Source organism: Castor canadensis, chromosome X (genome assembly GCF_047511655.1).
Source record: "Castor canadensis chromosome X, mCasCan1.hap1v2, whole genome shotgun sequence".
Lineage (NCBI taxonomy): Eukaryota > Metazoa > Chordata > Mammalia > Rodentia > Castoridae > Castor > Castor canadensis.
Window position 1 is genome coordinate 142,666,853 of NC_133405.1, and position 20,392 is coordinate 142,687,244.

The 20,392-nt window shown below is 37.4% G+C and overlaps 1 protein-coding gene and 1 pseudogene across 8 annotated transcripts in view; both read right to left on the reverse strand.

Annotated features, from left to right (window-relative positions):
- LOC141410420 (ATP-dependent RNA helicase DDX3Y) overlaps window positions 1-20,392 on the reverse strand; it is a 1,065,346-nt gene that overhangs the window by 895,991 nt on the left and 148,963 nt on the right. For 3 of the 8 annotated variants that reach the window (XR_012444349.1, XR_012444347.1, XR_012444346.1), the window contains one exon: window positions 3,209-4,010. The exons of 2 other annotated variants lie outside the window; for them this stretch is intronic. The gene's annotated coding sequence lies outside the window, so the exon portion shown is untranslated. Of the gene's footprint in view, window positions 1-3,208; window positions 4,014-20,392 lie in introns of those variants that run through there. 3 more of the 8 variants (XR_012444348.1, XR_012444345.1, XR_012444344.1) reach the window with 1 other exon arrangement.
- LOC141419986 (U2 spliceosomal RNA) lies at window positions 8,264-8,435 on the reverse strand (annotated as a pseudogene).

Below are 20,392 nucleotides of genomic sequence, written 5' to 3' on the forward strand. Positions count from 1 at the left end.
CCAACAATATGTTCTGTTGGGTCTCAGAAGGGGAGAACATATTAGACCCAACTCATAGGCCAGAGGGTTTCAGGTTAGCTTTACTCTTCTCTCTGCTCCCTCATTTCCTCAGGAGTATCAGGCCAGAAACACTGCAGCCAGCCAGAGCAGGATGGCCAGGTCTTCAGTATAACACAGTTAAAGAGATTTATTATACTTAAATTAATCGGGTCTTTTTAACCTTCTGTGGGGCACGTGGTTATCCTTGCCAGTAAGTTCATTTTTGGATGTTTAGATTCCTTTTTACATAACTGCAGAAATGAATTTTATCTTGCTTACCATTTTTTTTTTACAAAATGACTTCAATTGTAATACTACTTTAAATTGCAATAATTTACAGTATTATTTAAAGAACATCTCTTTTTCATTTTTAGCATATACATAGCCAGGCTGTGATGTAATAAAACCTTAACCCTTTTTTGCTGTAGGTTTATAAGACCTGTCCCAACGGGCTTTTAGATGGGACAGACATGGCCCCTCCCATAATAAACCCAACACACAAACACAAAGCACCCAAACAAACAAAAGGGAATTTTCCAAAACCAAGGTTAACAAAGGAGAATGTTCCACTAAATGATACCCTAGGTTTCCTGGTCCTACCTAACCCATGACTTTTATCCAAATGGTGCCAACAAGGTCACAAGGTCCTCAAGCAGACCTCTCCAAACAGGTGGAATCAAGGGGCCCTGATAGCTCCATTTCAATTATAGATTCTTTGTTACTCACACCTATAATCCTAGCTACTCAGGAGGCAGAGACTAGGAGTATAAGAGCTGGAAGCCAGCCCAGGCAAATAGCTCTCTAGATCCTATCCACCAGGGCTGGTGGAGCACCTCAAGTGGTAAGAGTTCCTGCCTACCAAGTGTGAGGCCCTGCATTAAAACCCCAGTGCCAGAAAAAAAAGAAAAAAAAAAAGGTAAGAAAGAAAAAAAACCCATCACACAAAAGGAAGGGCTGGTGGAGTTGTTCAAGGTGTAGGGTCCTGAGTTCAAACCCCAGTACCCCACTCCCCTCTCACCCCCCCCACACACCCAAAATTGGTTAGAGTGGAAATTTCCTCCTGCGTGGACTTAGGGACCTGAGAATTAGCATAGTTGTATGTATGAGTCTGCCCAGATCCTCCCCAGGGGAATTGGAGGACATTGGAAATGGGGAGTGATGTGGATTTTTCTCCCTACTTTGAAGTTAAGAATGATATAAAAATAATAAAATCCTTCCCCTCCACCCCTGCCTTTTTTTTTTCTCCTCTGGACAAGGTGCTTCCAATCCAGCTGGCAAGAGACCCTACCTGTAATGCCTACCTTATAGTAAAACTTCATTATTCCCCTCAGTACACCTATGTGTCCTGCCTGGGTGCTTCCACGTAGGACACAAAGAAGTTGGCAATCTTCTGATCAGAGACTGCACCAGCCTATAGCAGTACCACCTCCAAAAAAAAAAAAAGGTGCTTCTTGAGGGCAGAGAATAGTAGTGTACTATCTATAAAACCAGGTACTCAGGAGATTGGGAGGAGTCAGGCTGGAAGCCAACCTGGGCTTGACAAGCAAGTATTTGTGGTTTTTTTGTGTGTGTTTCTTTCAGTTCATTTGTTCATTAATTAATCATTTGCTTTTTTGATGTTTAACTTCTGGATATTAATCCTCTGTCCAATGAACAATTGGCAAGGACTTTTTCCTTTCTGTAGGTTGTCTCTTTGTTCCGTTTTTTTTTAATTTTCCTTTTTGGTGGTACTGGGATTTGAACTCAGGGCCCTGTGCTTTCTTCGCAGGCACTCTGCCCCTTGAGCCATGCTCCTAGCCCTGTGTCTTTGTTCTGGCATTTGTTTCCTTTGGTGTGCAGAATCTGTTGAAGGCAATTTCTTTTTGTTTGTTTTTACCCTAATTTCCTGAACTTGAGCAATTGGAGTCCTATTTAGGAAAGATTTGTCTGTGCCTGTATATAGCAAGTGTATCACCTAAATTCCCCTGTGTTTTTCCTGTTTTCTTTCTTAAAGAAAGAAAAATGTTGTTACATATTTAATGTGTACTCTTAGAGAACTGTTTACAAAATCTGCAGGAATGCACAGTTATGTCCTAAATCTTCACCCTTATTTTCTCACCCTGGAGAAACTTCTAGTCTTGCCACCTTTGTTCATGGTAAGTGCCATATAGGTGTACCTGTATTTTATCTTTTATACCGTATTTTAACCACTCCTTTTGTATGTTTAGATACTCCAGTATTTCTCATTGTGTTCCAATTCCCCACAGTGTTTAATACAGACATGCTGTACCTTTGCAGTTAAGGTATGTATGGTATAGCCATATAGTCTAGGTGTTGTAGGCTGTTATTTAAGTCTCTGTGAATACAGAGTGCTATTTGCACAATGATGAAATTGTCCCAACACATTTCTCAGAATATCCTTACTAAGCATACCTGCATATCATGCAGATATTTTTTAAATACCAACGAAGAAGGGCATAAGAGACTTAGAAATAAAATATAGCAGTACAGTAATGTTGAGTTTGAATTAAGGAATATCAACATCTAATTAAATAGTTCCTACACAGTAGAAACGTCAAGCAAAAGAGTTGTTTACAGTTCTACTTTGTTCTTCTGTACTTACCCCTAATATACATCGATACAATATAGCAATAAAAAGCCAGTAAAAGTCACTATATTAGACGTTCTGACAGAGCTTAGTTTAAAAGATGCCTTTTTTTTTTTTGCCTGAGTAACACCTTTAATCCTAGGTACTTGGGAAGATTGAAGCTGGAGTCCAGCACAGGACCCTTTTAGACAACTAACCAGAGAGAAAAGAACTGGCGCGGTGGCTCAAGCTCTAGAGCTGTGCTTAGCAAGTGTGCGTTCAAACCCAGGACAGCCGTCCCAAAATTACAGTCACAGGTTATTTTCACATCTACTGCTTTACATCGTCCTCACCATCCTGTACTGTGGGTATCACTGGCTAATACCAGAAATAAGAAGCCCAATAGTTAATGATTTTTCTCAGTCATCAGTTTCAGTGGGATTGATTCTAGATTATATGTCTCAGATTTCCTACGGTTCCACATCCGAGTTAAGATTAAAGTATGGGGGCAGGGGGAGAGAGAGACAGGAGGAGAGGAAGAGAGCAGAGGAGAGGGGGGAGAAGGGGGGGGGGAGAAGAAAATGAAGCCATGTGCTGCAAAGATAAAGAAGCTGCTTTCTGTTCTTTATTTTTCTCTGAGAAAAAGATAGTTCCAACAACTAACGTAAACTTAAAAAGATAATAGGTCTCCATTTCCACCAAACTTCTGACTGACGTTGGTGCAGAGAGCCTCACGGAAATCGTGCCTTGCATAGTGAGTAGGGCGGTTAAGCACTTCAGTGGTCTTATCCAGTCTCCAGTAGATCGTAGTAGATATGCTTGAGAAAGAAATGGTTGTCGCAAGCCAGGGAGACCTCAGTAGGTTCCTTAAGTAGGCTCCTTAAGTCTACCAGGGACTGCTCTGCGGCCTGGCTGAATGAAAGCCCGATATATGTGCGCACCTGCGGCCCACTCCGAACAAGGTGTGGGCAAGAAGACCGCGCTGAATCTCGTATCCAAACAGTAGGCCAAGAGGCTGAGCGTGCAGGGCCAGGAGCCAGGAAACGTGGCTTGAAAAACATGGTCAGCCAGGAGGGTACTGCTTACCTTCTATTTTCACTTAAGTTTTGTTTCAACGCAGAAGTCCGCCAAGGCCTGGGAGTAGAAAAGCCAAACGAAGGAAAGCAAGGGGTGTAACAGAGGGGACCATTGTTACACCTGGCATTTACCTTCCCTTGATCGGTTACTTTTTATTGAACTTCATGCACCAGGAAGCGAGTATGTTAAAGCTAAGGGTACAGCAGCCTTTTCCTTCCCAAGGCCCTGATGCTTCAGACCTGTGGCTTCATCAGGACAGAAAATAGTACCCCGCTGCGGAATCCAAGTCCTTTGTCCTTCTGGGCGCAGCACTGAGACTACAGATGCCCTGCTACACATAAACAGGAAAATTGTTAAACAATGGTACTTAGTTATTAAAAGTAATACTAATACTGAAGTAATTTTTATAAGCCTGCAGCCGTCCTTATAATCCAATTTTATACTATTTTTTTATCATTCAGAGAAGATTCAAAAGCCCCATCATCCAGGTATAAAGTAATGGGGACTTGTTAGAACAGGTTGAGAAATACACAGTATTTTCTGCAAGAATTTGTAGGCTGTTTTGGTTAACCTGCCAGTATTTGTTACAAATTCACTAATAAACCCATCTAGCCTTTGTGTAAAAGAGTCTTAATTACTAATTTATTGTGGGTCAATTCAGATTTTAATTTTTTTAACTGAAATATGCACACAGTGCAAAATTCAATAGCTTTAAATGTGCAGTGATATTTTTAAGAATATTCATGAAGCTGTGCAACGTACTGTGTTCTTACTTCCATAAAAGTATACCTTAGAATGAGTAATGCATAAACCACAGAATTTCTTTTCCTACCACAGATTGAACTCAGGGCTTTGGATAGGCTCAGTAAGTGCTGTACTGCTGGAGCCACGCCTGGAGCCCGAACCCAAAAGCATTAAAAAAAATCACACATCTGAAGACCAGAAGTCTTAACATCAAGGTGTCAGTGGATCGTTCTCCATTCCCATAAGTGGTGTTTTTTGGGGATTTGTGTTGTTGTTGTTGTTGTTGATACTGTGGTGTGAACGCAGGTTCCACCCTCTTGCCCTTCAGTCATATCCCCGGCCCTTTTCTTTTTTTTAAGGTTAGCTTTCAGGTAGAAGAGCAAGACAGATTCCTTAGATATTTTTTTAATTACTAGAATAAATTAATTATACAGAGGGGTTTAGCTACTAATTCTTTATAAGCTTCTCTAGAATTTCTACCTATTAGTACTTCCAACATACAAGTTTGGAGAGGCATAATCAGATCATAGCTTGACTACCACTATCCAATCGATCATGACATTTAATCATCTCCAAAGCCATTAGCGGTCTTTATCCCATTCCCTTCCCTGTAATTTCCTGGCTTCAACTAATCTATTTTCTGTCTGTGTAAGTGTGCTGCTACGGATATGTAAATGGAATTATGCAATATGGTGGTTTGTCATGGGTGGCCTCTTGCAGTCTCAGAGGTTCATACATATTGTAACATGTATCACTACTTTTTTGTGTGTGTGGATCTGGAGTTTGAACTCAGGGCCTACAGCTTAAGGAGCCATGCCACCAGCCCTTTTTTGTGAAGGGTTTTTTGAGATAGGTTCTCGTGGAAGTATTTGCCTGGACTGGCTTTGAATTGTGATCCTCCTAATCGCTGCCGCCTGTGTAGCTAGGATTGCAGGTGGGAGCCACCAGTGCTGGCATCACTACATTTTTTTTTTTTTGGTCTGAGAAATGTATTTATTTGGTGTGTATTCTATATATTCTAATTTTCTTATTCACTAAAACCATGGTGCAAAGTGTTTTAATGGCTGTTTCCCCACTGAAGCTATCCTAATGATGCACCTCAAGCTCTTCATTTTATTAAGATCTTGATTGCTGATTTTGATTTGATTACTTCTTTTATATGCCTGGTCAGATTTTATTTATGTCTCTTCTTAAGTTGGTATTGGTACTTCCACGTTCCAGAAATATTTTTTCACCTGCTTAATCTAATTTGTTGATTGTACAAGTGTCTGTATCGTCTGTACTCAGTACTGTCATAATTGTCTTAATTTCTGAAAAGTCAGTTCCAACACCCAGTTTTCACTGCTGGTTTAGTTTGTTTTTTTCTTGTTTTTTTTTCTCAGTCTAGTTTTGGAGAAATAGTATTAAAAACACGATTTTCTCTGGCTCCAGAAATCCTCTCCACCAAAGACAGCAGAGAAATAAATCGTTTTTATTATTAAAAAAAAAAAGTGTACCAGAATGTGATGAACACCACAGGCAGTCAACTAAAGAGTTGGTAATGATAAAAAGAATCTTACCATTTTTATGTAACCCAGCAGTTACGTAAAACTGAATACATGCTGTGAAGATAGACACTGGTCTTCAAGTGAGAGAATCTGACAGCACTGTTTATTATGCATCTCAACTTTACTGTAAAATGAGGAGGCTGCATATGTTCCTCCTCCATGTGTTGGTATTATCGGTGTATGCCATCAGGCCTGGCTAAGAGGGAGGGTGACAGCTCTCAGTGTCTAATTTAAAAATTAGATAGCTTTCCAATATATAAACTAATGTCATACCTTAAGGTCTTAGAAAACAAGAACAACTCACCACACAGTTAAAAGACAAAAAGAAATAATAATGATGAAGAAAGAATTAATGAAATGGAGACTGAAAGAAAAATACAAGGGAGAAATGAAACAAAGAGTGGGTTCTTGAAAAAAAGATAAACAAGATTGACAAACGCTTTGTCAGTATACCCCCCAAAAAGAGAGACAAGATCCAAATTAATAAAAGTGGAGAATATGTCTAATTTAATACTATTCTATATCTCAAATTCATACCCCACTTCTCTAGTACCATAGTTGTCTGGTTACTTTTGTATACCTGTGTCCAAAATATCTGAGAAAACACCTTAAAGGAGTAAGGATTTATGTTGCTCACAGTTTCAGAGGGTTCCATGCCTGGTTGTCTGGCATGCACTTGAGCAGAACATCATTGTGGTGGGAGCATTCAGCTCGAGAGGGCCTTCACCTCATGATAGGTGGAAAGCAGAGAGCAAGAAGGACCTTGAGGCAGCGTTCCTGCTTACCATATTCTTCCATTAAGAATTAACCATAGATTTCAACATTCTATCTTACGCTCATATAATATTAAAATTTTGGTTTGTAAGTGTTTTAAAGATTATAAACCATGAGCTGAAAATGTCAGAGGGAAATGCTTACTGTTTGCCCTATGCAGAGGCCCAGTGTTTCAGGCACACAAACATACTTTTGTTGACAGAGTATTTGGAGGGTTCAGTGGTGATTGTTAGCAACCACTGAAGGCCAGATCGAAAGGCATGCCTTTCTTCAGAAGGTACAGGGTTTAAGCAGCTAGGCTCATTGAATTCCCCCCGTTTCCCCTACAGTCCAGCTCTCTTACAGAAAAACAGTCATAGTTTTTGAGCATCTATATTTGGGAAACCATTTGTGTTAGCATTAAAGCAATAGTATTGGCATGAACATACTTTATATTTGGAGGAACCCATGTCGGAAGTGGGCGTACTAACAGGAATGTTTATAGCTATGACTGGCTACATTAAAAAATATCAAAGAGCTCTCAAATAATTAACCTAGTGATGCATCTTAAACAAGAACAAGGCAGTCCCAAAAGCAGATGGAAAGGAATAATAAAGAATGTGCAGAATATAACAAAGTACATACTAAAAGATCAATACAAAATATCAATGAAACAAAACATTGGTTCTTTGAAAACATAAAAAAGATTGACAAGCCTTTAGCCAAACTAACCAAATTAATAGAATTAGCAAAAACCAAGGAAACCCAGAGAATTCCTATGGAATACCTTGAAAAGCAATACCCTGAAAAGTCTAGAAGTGGATACATCTTTAGATGCATATGATCTACCAGAATTTGTCAAAGCAGCTATAATCACCTAAGGAGATTGTAATAAAAGAGTCTCCTAACAAAGAAAAGCCTAGTACCAGAAGGATTCCATGCTGAATTCTGTGAGAGCTCGACAGAAGAAATAACACCAATGCTCCTGAAGTTATTGCATAAACTAGAAAGGGAAGGAATCTATCAGCGTCTTTCTTTGAAGCCAGTATTAATCTCATGCCAAAACTGGGTATAGATGTGAGAGAAAAACAAAATTATAGACCAATTTTCCTGATGAACATAGAAGAATTGTCAATTAATACCTGCAAATTGAATTCAAAAGTACATTAAAGTAAACATACATCAATACGAAGTTAAATCATTCCAGGAATGCATAGTTCAACAAATACAAATCAATAAATAAACTGCCGATAGAGGAAAAAACAAAAAAAATCACAGGCTCATCTCAAAAGATGAAGAAAAGCTGGCAAAATCGAACATCACTTTGTGAAAAAAAGCCTTGCAGAAACTAGGACTAGAAGGAGTATACCTCAATATATATAATAAAGGGTATGTATGATAAACCCATAGCCAACATTGTTCTAAGTTGGGAAAAACTGAAACCATTTCCTGTAACGTAAGGACCACGTCTAGACTCTCCATGTCTAGACTGTCTTATTGAATATAGTGCTACACTTCCTGTTTTTTTTTTTTTTTTTTTTGGTGCACCATCCCTGGAGGTACTATGCAACACCAGGTTGGTGCATGGAGTGGATGGAGCAAGCTCCTATTCCATCTCCCTGTTCCAAAAATCCATTTTAATATAACGCCTTCTGTGTTAAACTGAACAGATACTATACGTGATCTTAGCCCGAAGGCCGAGAAGCGATAGTGCTACAGTTCTTAACCAGAGTATTCAGGTAAGGGAGGAAAAAAATACAAGGAAGAAGTCAATCTCCATTTGCAGATGATATGATCCTATGCTTAAAGGAATCTAAACACTCTATCAAGAAACACTTTCAGCAAAGTATCAGGATACAAAATCAACATTTAAAGATGAATGTCTTCCCTACGGACTAATAATTTACAGGCCATGAATGAAACCAGGAAAACAACCTCTTTTATAATACCCTCAAAAAAATTAAGTATTAGCGATAAACCTAGTGAGATAAAAGACCTGTGCAATGAAAATTACAAAAAGTTGAAGAAGGAAATTGAGGAGGAACTAGAACAGGGAAAGAACTCCCATTACCATGGATTGATATAATTAATGCTGTATAATGGCTGCCCTACTGAAAGAAATCTACTGATGCATTGCAACCCGCATCAAAATTCCAATGTCATTTTTCACAGAAATACAAAAAATCGACCCTAAAATTCATATGGAAAGATTAAAGACCCTGAGTAGCAAAAACAGTCATGAATAAAAACAGCAATGTTTAAGTCAGCAGTAATAAGTGACTTAAAATTATATTATAGACAAAAAAATTAGTACAGGATTCAGAGGGAAATGAAGAAAAAAAAATTATAGAGCCTAGTATCAAGAATGGCATGCAGGATACTGACACAAAATCAGACACAAAGACTAATGGAATAAAATAGAAGACCCAGAAGTAAAACCACACAGTTAACAGCCATTTGGTTTTTGGAAAAGGAGCCCAAACTCTACCTTGGAGAACAAACAGCACCTTCAAGGAATGGAGTTGGGAAAACTGGATATCCATGTGTTGTCACTAAAAGTAGATCACTATCCCTATACAAAAATTTATTTTAATTGAATCAAAGGTCTTAATATAAGATCAGACATTTTGAAACTGCTAGTGGAAAACCTTTTCAGACATAAGCACACGTAATACTTTTCTGAACAGAAATCCGGTTACTGAGAAGATAGCAATAGGATTGCATTAAAAATTAAAAAGCTTCTGCACAACAAAGAAAATGGAGGAAAATCTTTTGGCAGTTATTCATTAGCTAACAGACAAATACCCAAAGTATATAAAGTGCCCCCAAAACTAAACATTAAAATAATCTAATCAATAAAACTGTTCAACTGAATTGAACACTGTTCAAAAGACAAAGTAGAAATACCTAATAAATATATAAATAAATATTCAGTATCTTTAGCTCTGAAGGAAATGCAAATCAAAGCATCATTGAGATAAAACCAAGTTGTAATGGCTGTTATGAAGAAAAACAAATGCTGGGGAGAATGTGAAGGAGGGGACCCTTTTGCATTGTTTGTGAGCATGTAAATTTGTATCTGGAGGCTGCTGGAAAAACCAAAACTCTGAACTACCATGTCATCCTGCTACCCTACTGTTGGCCATATAGCCAAAGGAATATAAAAAGCCAAAGCATATAATAGAAATATCTGCACATGTGTCAGTCAGCCATTGAATGCAGAAAAACTGTGGCATGTGCATATACAATAATTATTTAGATATGAAGAATGAAGTCATGTCATTTTCAGAACAATGGATATAACTAGGTATCAGCATATTAAGTGGAAAAAGCGATGCTGAGAAAGAATGTGTGTTCTCTCTCGTGTGTGCAATCTAGTCCTTAACAAAGAATGACAGGGATGATGTAAAACAGGTTCTGAAGGATCATTCTTTGATGTACCAATAGTTTGAGCAGCCTGATAAGAGACATTTTCCTTGTACTCTGATGCAGCACTTACACAACAACAAAGCCCCTAACGCCTGATTGCAGAGGCTTTAGGGAAACAGCAGAATAAAGCAAAATTATGAGAGTGCAAATAGCAGTGCGATGTTTATACTCAGAAACTATGAAACACTGAAAGATATTAAACAAGGCCAGAATAAATTGGGCTTGGAAATACGCAATTTCTGAAATACCCAATTTCTGAAATACCCATTTAGGTAATGTTCTATCTATATGAATTTAACCCCCCCCCCAAAAAACCAGACCCTTTCTTATCACATAAATCTTCCCTCATTACTTTTTATAAGGTACTCTTCCCTCCACCCCGTAACCCTGTAGGAAGTTTCAAAGATAATTTTAGATGGAAAATAAATAATTTCAAATTGGCTTTGGAAAGGCAGTGTATCAGCTTTTCAGGAGATTTGGGTATTTAAAATAGGATCATGGGAAGTGACAATATAAGTGTTCTGATTTTAGTGAAAGTAATTAGGGGTAGGATAAAGTTAAAGAATGTTTCTGGTGATGCCCAGAATCTTAGCTAATTGGGCAAATTACACAAAAGGTTAAGAGTAGCTTTTACAACTTCTTGTTAAAAGAGAATCAAACCTTAGGTTTGCATCAACAGACTATTTAATACTAACACACATAAAATAACAGAATGAGTCAGTTTTAGCAAGCTTTAAATGCTTTGTGTAGTTTCTCTTGTGAACATGATATAATCCAAGGCAAATAAACTCCCTTTTTGCAAACCTACATGTGTTTTCCTTTTATTGTGATGAGTGGGGTGGGGGTACCCTGTGGCATTTACACAGGTTATTTCAATGTATCAAGTATGCCATGCATGAATTCACCCCCTCAATCCTTCTCCTTCATCCCGTCTCCCCCATTCCTGGAGTTGTTTCAGCAGCTATTTTTGCATTTACTTACATGTGTACACATTTTATTGCCCTGTATTCACTTTCCTATCCTCTTTCCCCTGCACCTATCCCCCTCTCACTGGCGCCAACCCTCCTCCCTGGGCAGGACTTGTTCTGCCCTACTGTTCTCCCATTTTGTAGGAGAACGAAGAGAAAAGATGAAAAACATGACATTTAAGCTTGAGATAATGATAATCACACAGGGAGTTTCCTTGAGTTTTGTTTTGTGGTGTGTGTGTGTGTGTGTGTCTGTTTCTGTGTACTCCGTGTCTCATGCTTGTGAGGCAGGTGCTCTACCACACCAAAACCTCTTCTACAACTTTAAAAGTCCATTTCAATTTTGGTTTTCATTATACTTATTTTGCCATTCTTGGGAAACCAAACATTTTACCTTAGGCACACTTCTCTTTCTGTACTTCTTAATAAACTGCAAGATACCCTAAACATCTTTCATTCAAAGATACTTCTAGTGGAGTCTTCTTCTGGTATATTAGTTATACTTTATTAGAAAGTAATAAACTTCCATTTTAGAAGAGAAAAGCAAGTGGGTACTTAATTCAGTTTCTGTCACACTCCAGCATTTTATAGTGGACTAATAGAGCTCATAGTTTAAGATTTTTTCTCTTGGAGTTTTAGAGACAGAATCTCACTATGTACCCATTGCTGGCCTTTAACTCACAAGCCTGCCTCAGCTTCCACAGAGCTGGGATTAGAGGAGTGTGCCATCATGCCCAGGTTTACTTTTCATTTATAATTGTAGCAAATACATACAATGTGAAATTTGCCATGCTAATCATTTTTAAAATGTAGACCTCAGTAGCATTAGTGAATATCGTAAAGTAATACAAACATTACTGCCATTTTTTAAAAAGTTCATCACTTCAAGTAGAAGTCTTTATCCTGTAATCAATAACTTCCAACCCTCTCCTATTTCTAACACTTAGTAAACTGTAATTTACTGTCTGTATCTCTATTAGAGATAATTCATGTCAGTGAAATAATTTACATATGTATCTGACTCATTTTACTTAGTACGATTTAAAGATTCATCCATGTTTTACCAAGTGTCAGGACTTCACTGAAAATACTCAAGTATATTTGTGGAGAAATACAGAGTCCTGACTCTCAGTTTCTTTTGGTACATACCTAGCAGTGGAATTACTGGTCTCATGGAAATTCTATATTTTACATTTTGAGAACTGTCCAACTTAATTTCTCCAAGGTCCATTTTATATTCCTACCAGTAATATATGAGGCCACCACTCTCTCCATATCCCTACAAACACATTTCTCCTGCCTCTTCTTTTGGGCATCATAGTAGTGATAAGGAGGATTTCATTACTGATTTGTAGTTTTCCATATGCTAATAGTATTGAACATATTTGAATATGTTGTTTGTCCTTGGTCTGTTGTCTTTAAAAAAAATCAATTCATGTCTTTAGCACATTTCTTCTTTTTTTTTTTAATTGTGGGACTTCTTTACATATTTTGAACATTCATTAGATGGATGAGTTACAATTATTTACTGCCTTTGTGCATGTAAACTTTTCACATTCTTAATCTACTTTGTTGAAAGAAACAATATTTTAACTTTCGAATGTCTCTGTTTTTTTGTTGTTTCGTGTCCCTTTGATGCCCTGTGTAGGAACTCTGCCAAATCAGAGGTCTTCTGCATATACTTCACTTTCAGTACAAGAGTTTTCTTTATCTGTTTGAAGTTAATTTTCATAAATGGCTTGAGGCAGTGTTATAGACTCATTCTTTTCACATACAAAATTCAGCTTTACTTGTACCATTTGGTGATGAGACTTATTTCTGCATTCCGTGTATTTGTCTCTCATTAAAAATCTCAGCAGGCTACTATTGTTTCACTTTACTTTTGGAGTCTTCGTTGGTTCACATGTCCGTCCTCAGGCCTAAAAACTGAAGTTTGTTACTATATCCTGCTCATAAGATTGAAATCAGGAAATGTGAGACTTCTAACCATGTTGCATTCTTTGGTTTGTGTTCACTTTTGTTCTTGGCCATTAAATTCTTTGTCATTCCATATGACTTTGAGGACCAGCTTTTATTTATTTAAAAAACTATCTTTGGCTTTTATATTGTTCACATTGGATCAGTACATTGTTTCTCACAGAATTGATTTTCTCACAGAAAATCTATTGATTTTCAAACAGAGGAGGTGAACCAATTCAGGTTATACCACGGGTTATAATACATATATACATAGACACATCACAGGAAGCTCCCTGTATAGGTATCTTAAACAAACAAGAATGTCATCTGTATTTTTACAAAACCAGGAGGGCAGACCAGGTCCTGCCTGGGGTATTGATTGGCACCATTGGGAGGAGGGAGGATGCGGGGAGAGGGTGTAGGTGGGTGAATATTGTGCCAATATTGTGTATTCATATATTTAAATGGAAAATGAGACCAGTTGCAACTATTTCAAAAATTGGGGGAGGTAGGAGAATGATAGAGAGGGTAAATTCAACTATGATACATTGTAAGAACTTTGTAAATGTCACAATGTACCCCAAACACAACAGTAATAAAAAAACAAATATGGTAAAATATAATCATGTTTTTCAACTTCAGCATTTTACTTATGTCTTGTTTCTTTCACTGGTGTTTAATTTATACATGGGTATTTCATACATTTAAAAATAATTTTAGCATATTTTGAAGTAGTGTATGCTAATACAAGGGTTTTTTTCCTTTTATTTGATCATTTTAACATTTGCTTACGTGTGTGTGTGTGTGTGTGTGTGTGTGTGTACATTGTACACACATGCAAGCAAACATTCCCTACGCAAACCCCTCATTTTTGGGCAGAACGTGTTCTGTACTGTTGTTTCTCTGATTTTGTTGAAGAGGAAAAAAATAGGAGATAATAAGAAAGACATGCCATTTTTGCTAGTTTGAGATAAAGATAAATATTCAGAGACATTTGTAGTGTTGTTTCCACACAGTTGTGCATTACAACCCACATCGGTTCATCTCCGCCAGACCTCTTCAGTACTTCCTGGTCCTCTTTCCATAGTGGCCTCTGTCAGTTTAAGGTTGCTTTATTTGCTCCTCTACAGTGAGCACATCAAACCACACTGAAGTTTTAGTTTTCCTTTCCCTATTTCTCCTGTGTGTGTTCTTCCCTTTGTGTGTGACCCATGTCCCCTAGTATTACTGCATGTATTTTGGCTCTATAATCAACATATGCAGGAGAACATGCAATTTTTGGGCTTCTGAGCCTGGGTAACCTCACTTAAGATGACGTTTTCCTGTTTGCTCCCTTTACTTGTGAATGACATACTTTCATTCTTCTTTGTGGCTGAGTAAAATTTCATTGTGTATAAATACCCCATTTTCTTGATTTAAATATTTTTATTTTAATTAAAAAAATTTTATTAGTTTCTTCACATGTGCATACATTGTTTTGGTCACTTCTACCCCTTGCCCCCCACCCCGTTTTTCTTCCCCCCCGCCCCCCTCCCTTCCAGGTAGAACCTGTTCTGCCCTGTTCTCCAATTTTGTTGAAGAAAAGACATAGGCAATAATAAGAGAGACAAAACGTTTTTGCTAGTAGAAGTAAGGATAGCTATACAGAGAAGTTCCTAGCATTGCTTCCATGCATAAGTGTATTGTAACCCAAGGGGATTCATCTCTGCCTGACCTTTTCAATAGTTCCTGATCCCCTTCCCATATAGACCTTTGTCACTTTAAGGTTTTTGTATGAGCTCCTCTGGAGTGGGGACTTCAGACACTTTCATGTTGTGGGTTTGGGTATCCCCCTACCTCCCGTATGTGCTCTCCCCTTCGTGTGTGACCTAAGTCCAAAATCATTACAGTATTTGCCCTAGATCTAAAGTCCGCATATGAGAGAGATTCTTGGTCTTCTGAGCCTGGCTAATCTTGCTGAGAATGGTGTTCTTCAGTTCCATCCATTTACTTGTGGATGATAAGATTTCATTCTTCTTCATGGCTGAGTAAAATTCCATTGTGTATAAATACACATTTTCTTAATCCATTTGTCTGTAGTGGGGCATCTAGGCTGTTTCTGTAACTTGGTTATTGTGAATAGCACTGCAATAAACATGAGTGTGCAGGTGCCTCTGGAGTGACCTGAGTTGCATTTGTTTGGGTATATCCTGGGGAGTGGGATTACTGGATCATACGGCAGATCTATGTTTAGATTTTTAAGAAGCCTCCATATTTTTTTCCAAGGTGGCTTCACTACCTTGCATTCCCACCAGCAGTGTACGAGGGTTCCTTTTCCCCCACATTCTCGCCAACACCTGTTGCTTGTGGTGTTCTTGATGATAGCCATTCTAACAGGGGTGAGGTAGAATCTTACAGTGCTTTTGATTTGCATTTCCTTTATGACCAGGGAAGATGAACATTTTTTTCATGTGAGTGTTGGCCATTTGTATTTCTTCTTTAGAAAATGCTCTGTTTAGTATAGCTGCCCACTACTTTATTGGTTCATTAATTTTGGGGGAGTTCAGTTTTTTGAGCTGTCTGTATATTCATATTATCAGTCCTTTGTATGATGTATAGTTAGCAAATATTTCTTCCACACTGTGGGTGGTTTCTTCAATTTAGATCCCCTTTATTTTGTTGTGCAGAAGCTTTGTTATTTCATGTAGTTCCGTTTGTCCATCTTTTCTCTTAGTTGCTGGGCTGCTGTAGTTCTAATGAGGATATCTTTGCCTGTACCTATCATTTCCAGGGTATTCCCTGCTCTTTTGTGTACCAACGGCAAGGTTTCCAATCTGACATTGAGTTCCTTAATCCATTTTGAGTTGATACTAGTACAGGGTGGCAGGCATCAATCTTTAGTTTCAGTTTTCAGCTGGCAGATTGCCACTTTTCCCAGTAATATTGTTGAAGGGGCTGTCTTTTCTCCATCCTATCTTTTTTGGCCCCTTTGTCCAAAATAAGGTTGGCATAGCTGTGTGGATTCATATACGGGTCCTCGGGTCTGTTCCACTTGTCTTCATATCTGTTTTTGTGTCAGTACAATGCTTTGCTATTGCTCTGTAGTATAGTTTGAAGTTGGATATTGTGATATCTCCAGTTTTTCTCTTTTTGCTCAGTTTTTCCTTGGCTATTCATTGTCTTTTTTGTCTACAAATGAACTTCAGGGAAGATTTTTCAATCTCTGTGATGAATGTCATTGGAATTTTGATGGGAATTGTGTTGAACATGTATTTTACTTTTGGTAGTACAGCCATTTTTACTATGTTGAGTCTGCCAATCCTTGAACATGGGAGATCTTTCTGTCTTCTGTAGTCTTTCTCAATCTCTTTCTTTAGCGGTTTGTGGTACTTCTTGTGGAGGTCATTTACATATTTACATTCAGATTGGCCTGTAGTTCTTGTTTTTAGATTTTTGTCCTTATCCAGTTTTGAGATGAGTGTAATACTGGGTTCATAGAATGAGTTGAGTAGTGTTTCTATTTGGTTTTGTGGAAAAGTTTAAGGAGTGTTGGTATTAGTTCTTTTTCGGAGCTCTGGTAGATTCAGCTGAGAATCTGTCAGGTCCTGGATTTTTGTTTTTTGGGAGGCTATTGTTGCTTCAATTTCATTAGTTGTTACAGATCTGTTTACATTGTTAATATCTTCTTGGTTCAGTTTTGTGTGGTCAAGAGCATCTAGAAATTTGCCCATTTCTGCAAGATTTTCCAATTTATTGCAATATAGTTTCTCATAATAGTGTCTGTTGATTCCTGGATTTCCTTGGTGTTTGTTGTTATCTCCCCTTTTCCATTTCTGATTTTTCTAATTTGGGTCTTTTCCCTCCTCATTTTAGTCAGTTTGCCAGGGGCTTGTCAAACTTGTTTATTTTTTTCAAAGAATCAGTTCTTCATTTCTTTAATAATATCTGCCCTTGGTTTTATTATTTCTCCTCTGCTTGTTTTGCATTTTGATTATTAGTGGTTTTCTAGGAGTTTGAGATGTAGCATTAGGTTGTTTATTTGATATCTTTCTGTCCTTTTAATACGTGCACTCATGGTATAAACTTTGCTCTTAGGACTGCCTTTACTGTGTCCCATAGCTTCTGGTAGGTTGTGTTTTCATTTTCATTACTTTCCAGGAACTTTTTGATTGCCTGTGTTACTTCTACTCTGACTTACAAAGATTGAGCAGTGTGTTATGCAACCTCCACTTATTTTCATGTTTTCTGCTGTTGTTTTTGTTGTTGAGTGATAGTTCAAATTACATTGTAATTCAATTGGACTTAATGAACATCTACTGAATTCTGTAGTCATGGAATGTACAGTCTTCTGAGTATCCCATGGAATTTTCAAAAACTGACTTTAGCCTTTTTTTTTTAAAGTAAATTTCAACAAATGCCAAGAAGAAAAAGATGAAGAATTATTTTCGTGCCTCTTGGCAAATCATAACAGAATGAAAGTAGGAAAATACCAGAATTTACAGAACAGTTGGAGATTGACTAATATATTTTCTGAACCATGGGCCAGAGAAGAAATTCAGGGTGGTAGGAAGTAGAAATTCCCAGAATCAAATGGAAATGAAAACACAATCTATGAGGCACAGTAAAAGGAGTAGTAAAAGTTTGTAACTGTGATCATTTACATTAATATTAACAATAGAAGAAATAAAGAGCCAGGCCCCAGTAGCTCATGCCTGTAATTCTAGTTAGTTAGGATGCAGAGAGCAGGAGGATGATCATAGATTGAAGCCAGCCAGAGGCAAATAGTTCATGATATACTGATACCCTATCTTCATTGAACAATAACTCAGGCTGACAGAGTAATTCATGTCATAAGAATGCCTGCCTAGAGAGCATGAGGCCCTGAGTTCAAACCCCAGTGCTGTTAAAAAATAAAAAATAACTGGAAGAATTCATGACCCCTATACCATCACTGTGGAAGATAATTATAAAGGAATCCTACACCCAGACGAGGAAGATAAATGAAACCAGGAAAACATAGGATAAACTAAATCACATTAGGTGAACAGATTACTTAAAAGAAGTAAGCATGATAAAAGCAACAAAATAATATGAAACAATACAGCTTTCAAAATAATTAATTCTAATGGTGTCAAATATTAAAAAGACAAAGAGTGGCTCATTTAATGAAAACCAATACTAGGTCATTTGTAGTTTTCAGGAAACATACCTCACATACAATGAAGAATACTGGCTTATGGTGAAAGAATCGAAATAAGGTCTTCTAAACAAATGGACCATGACAGCAGGTAGAAGTAGCTATACTCATATTTAGAAGGCAGACTTTAAATGAAATTTAGTTAGAAATGACAAATATCAATTCATATTATCAATGGAAACAGTCTACCAAGAGAATACAATAGTGTTAAATGTACGAAAGATTAGCACACCCAATTTTATTAAAGAAACACTACTGGACATAAAATCATCGGTAATACTTAACACAATAATAGTGGTAGACTGCCATAGTCCACAGTTACAAAATAGTGCACTCTTACAAAGATAGTTCATGCAAGTATAATAATAGAAAAGAATTACAGAATCAATCAACGCTATAGACCAAATGACCTAATAAAATATGTGCTGAATATTTCACGCACCAGCGACACAATATACATTGTTCTCAGTAGCCCATGGAACTTTGTCCAAAATACAGTGTTTTAGTACATGAAGCACATGTTATCAAATGTAAGAAATTTGAAATAACCCCTGTATCCTATCAGATAATCATGGCAATAAAAGTGGAACTCAGCAGCAAAAGGGACAACAGAAAATAACCAAAAACTTGGAGCTCTAACCCTGCATTGCCAGTAAGTCATTGAAGAAGTCGGGGAGGAAATGAAAAGTTCCTAGAATCTAATGAAAATGATTTATTAGAGTATGGATAAAGCAAAGGCAATGCTAAGGATAAAGCTTAACTCCATAAGGATCTACATAAAAAGAAAGATCGCAAACAAATAACATAATGACGTATCCCAAGTTCTGAGGAAACCAGGTCCTGACTTCAAAATCCCAGTAGAAAAAATATCAGGGTTGGGAAGGCACCCACTTGTGCTTCATACTACGAGTTTGAGGCCAATCTGGGCTACGAAATGCTGATATTCTAGAAGCTAAAAATAATAAAATGACTATATAATTAAGTCACTATATTTAGTTTAAAGTAGTGTAGAGAACACTTCTTTGTAAATGAATAAAGTAAAAAGAAATTCACATATAATAATTTTGAACTCTAAAGTTAAATGTATGTTGGCACACCATTGGCTCATGGATGCCAATGAGGACTAGTTACTAGTCCTCATGATAGGTAGGATTACAATTTGAGGCCAGCCAGAGTAAATATCTTTGTGAGACCGCATCTACAAAATAATCAGAGCAAAATGGACTGGAGATGTAGCTTAAATAGTGTCTGCTTCATAAGCAGAAAACCCTGAGTTCAAACCCTGTACCATCAATAAATAAGTAAATAAATCAATTTAAAGGTATCTTACTTTGGAAAAATGAGAGGGAAGTCAATCACAAGAATGTAAAAGTGTATATATACTCACATACAATCTGAAGTCTGTCTTTTTTTTTTTTTTTTGCAATACTGGTGTTTGAACTAGGCCTACACCTTGAGCCACTCCACCAGCCCTTTTTTGTGAAGGGTTTTTTCAGGATAGGGTCTCAAAAAGTATTTGCTCTGGTTGGCTTCGAACCACTGTGCTCCTGATCTCTGCCTCCATAGTAGCTAGGATTACAGGTGTGAGCCGGCAGTGCTGGGCTTAGTCTTGGTGTCCTACAACTGAGAGTATGGCAGTGAAGGGTGTTACATAGTATTTGTGGAATGAAAAGTTAATTTTGAAAAATCTTCAGGAATTGTTAGAAGCACAATTTTAGATGCCAGTAGTTTAGCTAAATATTCGATGGCACATTGAATCTAGGGTTTGTGGTAAATAGTTTGTCCCAAACCTAAATCCTTTACAGCAATTGAGACATTTATAAGTACAGGATATTAAGGAATGTTAACGAAGTCAATTCTCATCTTCAGTTATTTGTTCTAACTTCCCAGATTTTTCTCCTTTAAGCATATATTTATAATTAGAAAACTTGAGTAGCAATAAATATCAATCAACAATTTTAAAGAACAGTCTCACACAGGAGACTTCAGCCTAGCTGAAGTACTAGCTGAATTTTAGATCTAATAACATTGAGCAGAGACTGAACTGCCTTGATGAAGTTGTTAAATGAGTACCAAAGCACAGTGAGTGAAGCAGTCTAGTTAGGAATTGTAGCTCTACTGCCTCCTAGCTGAG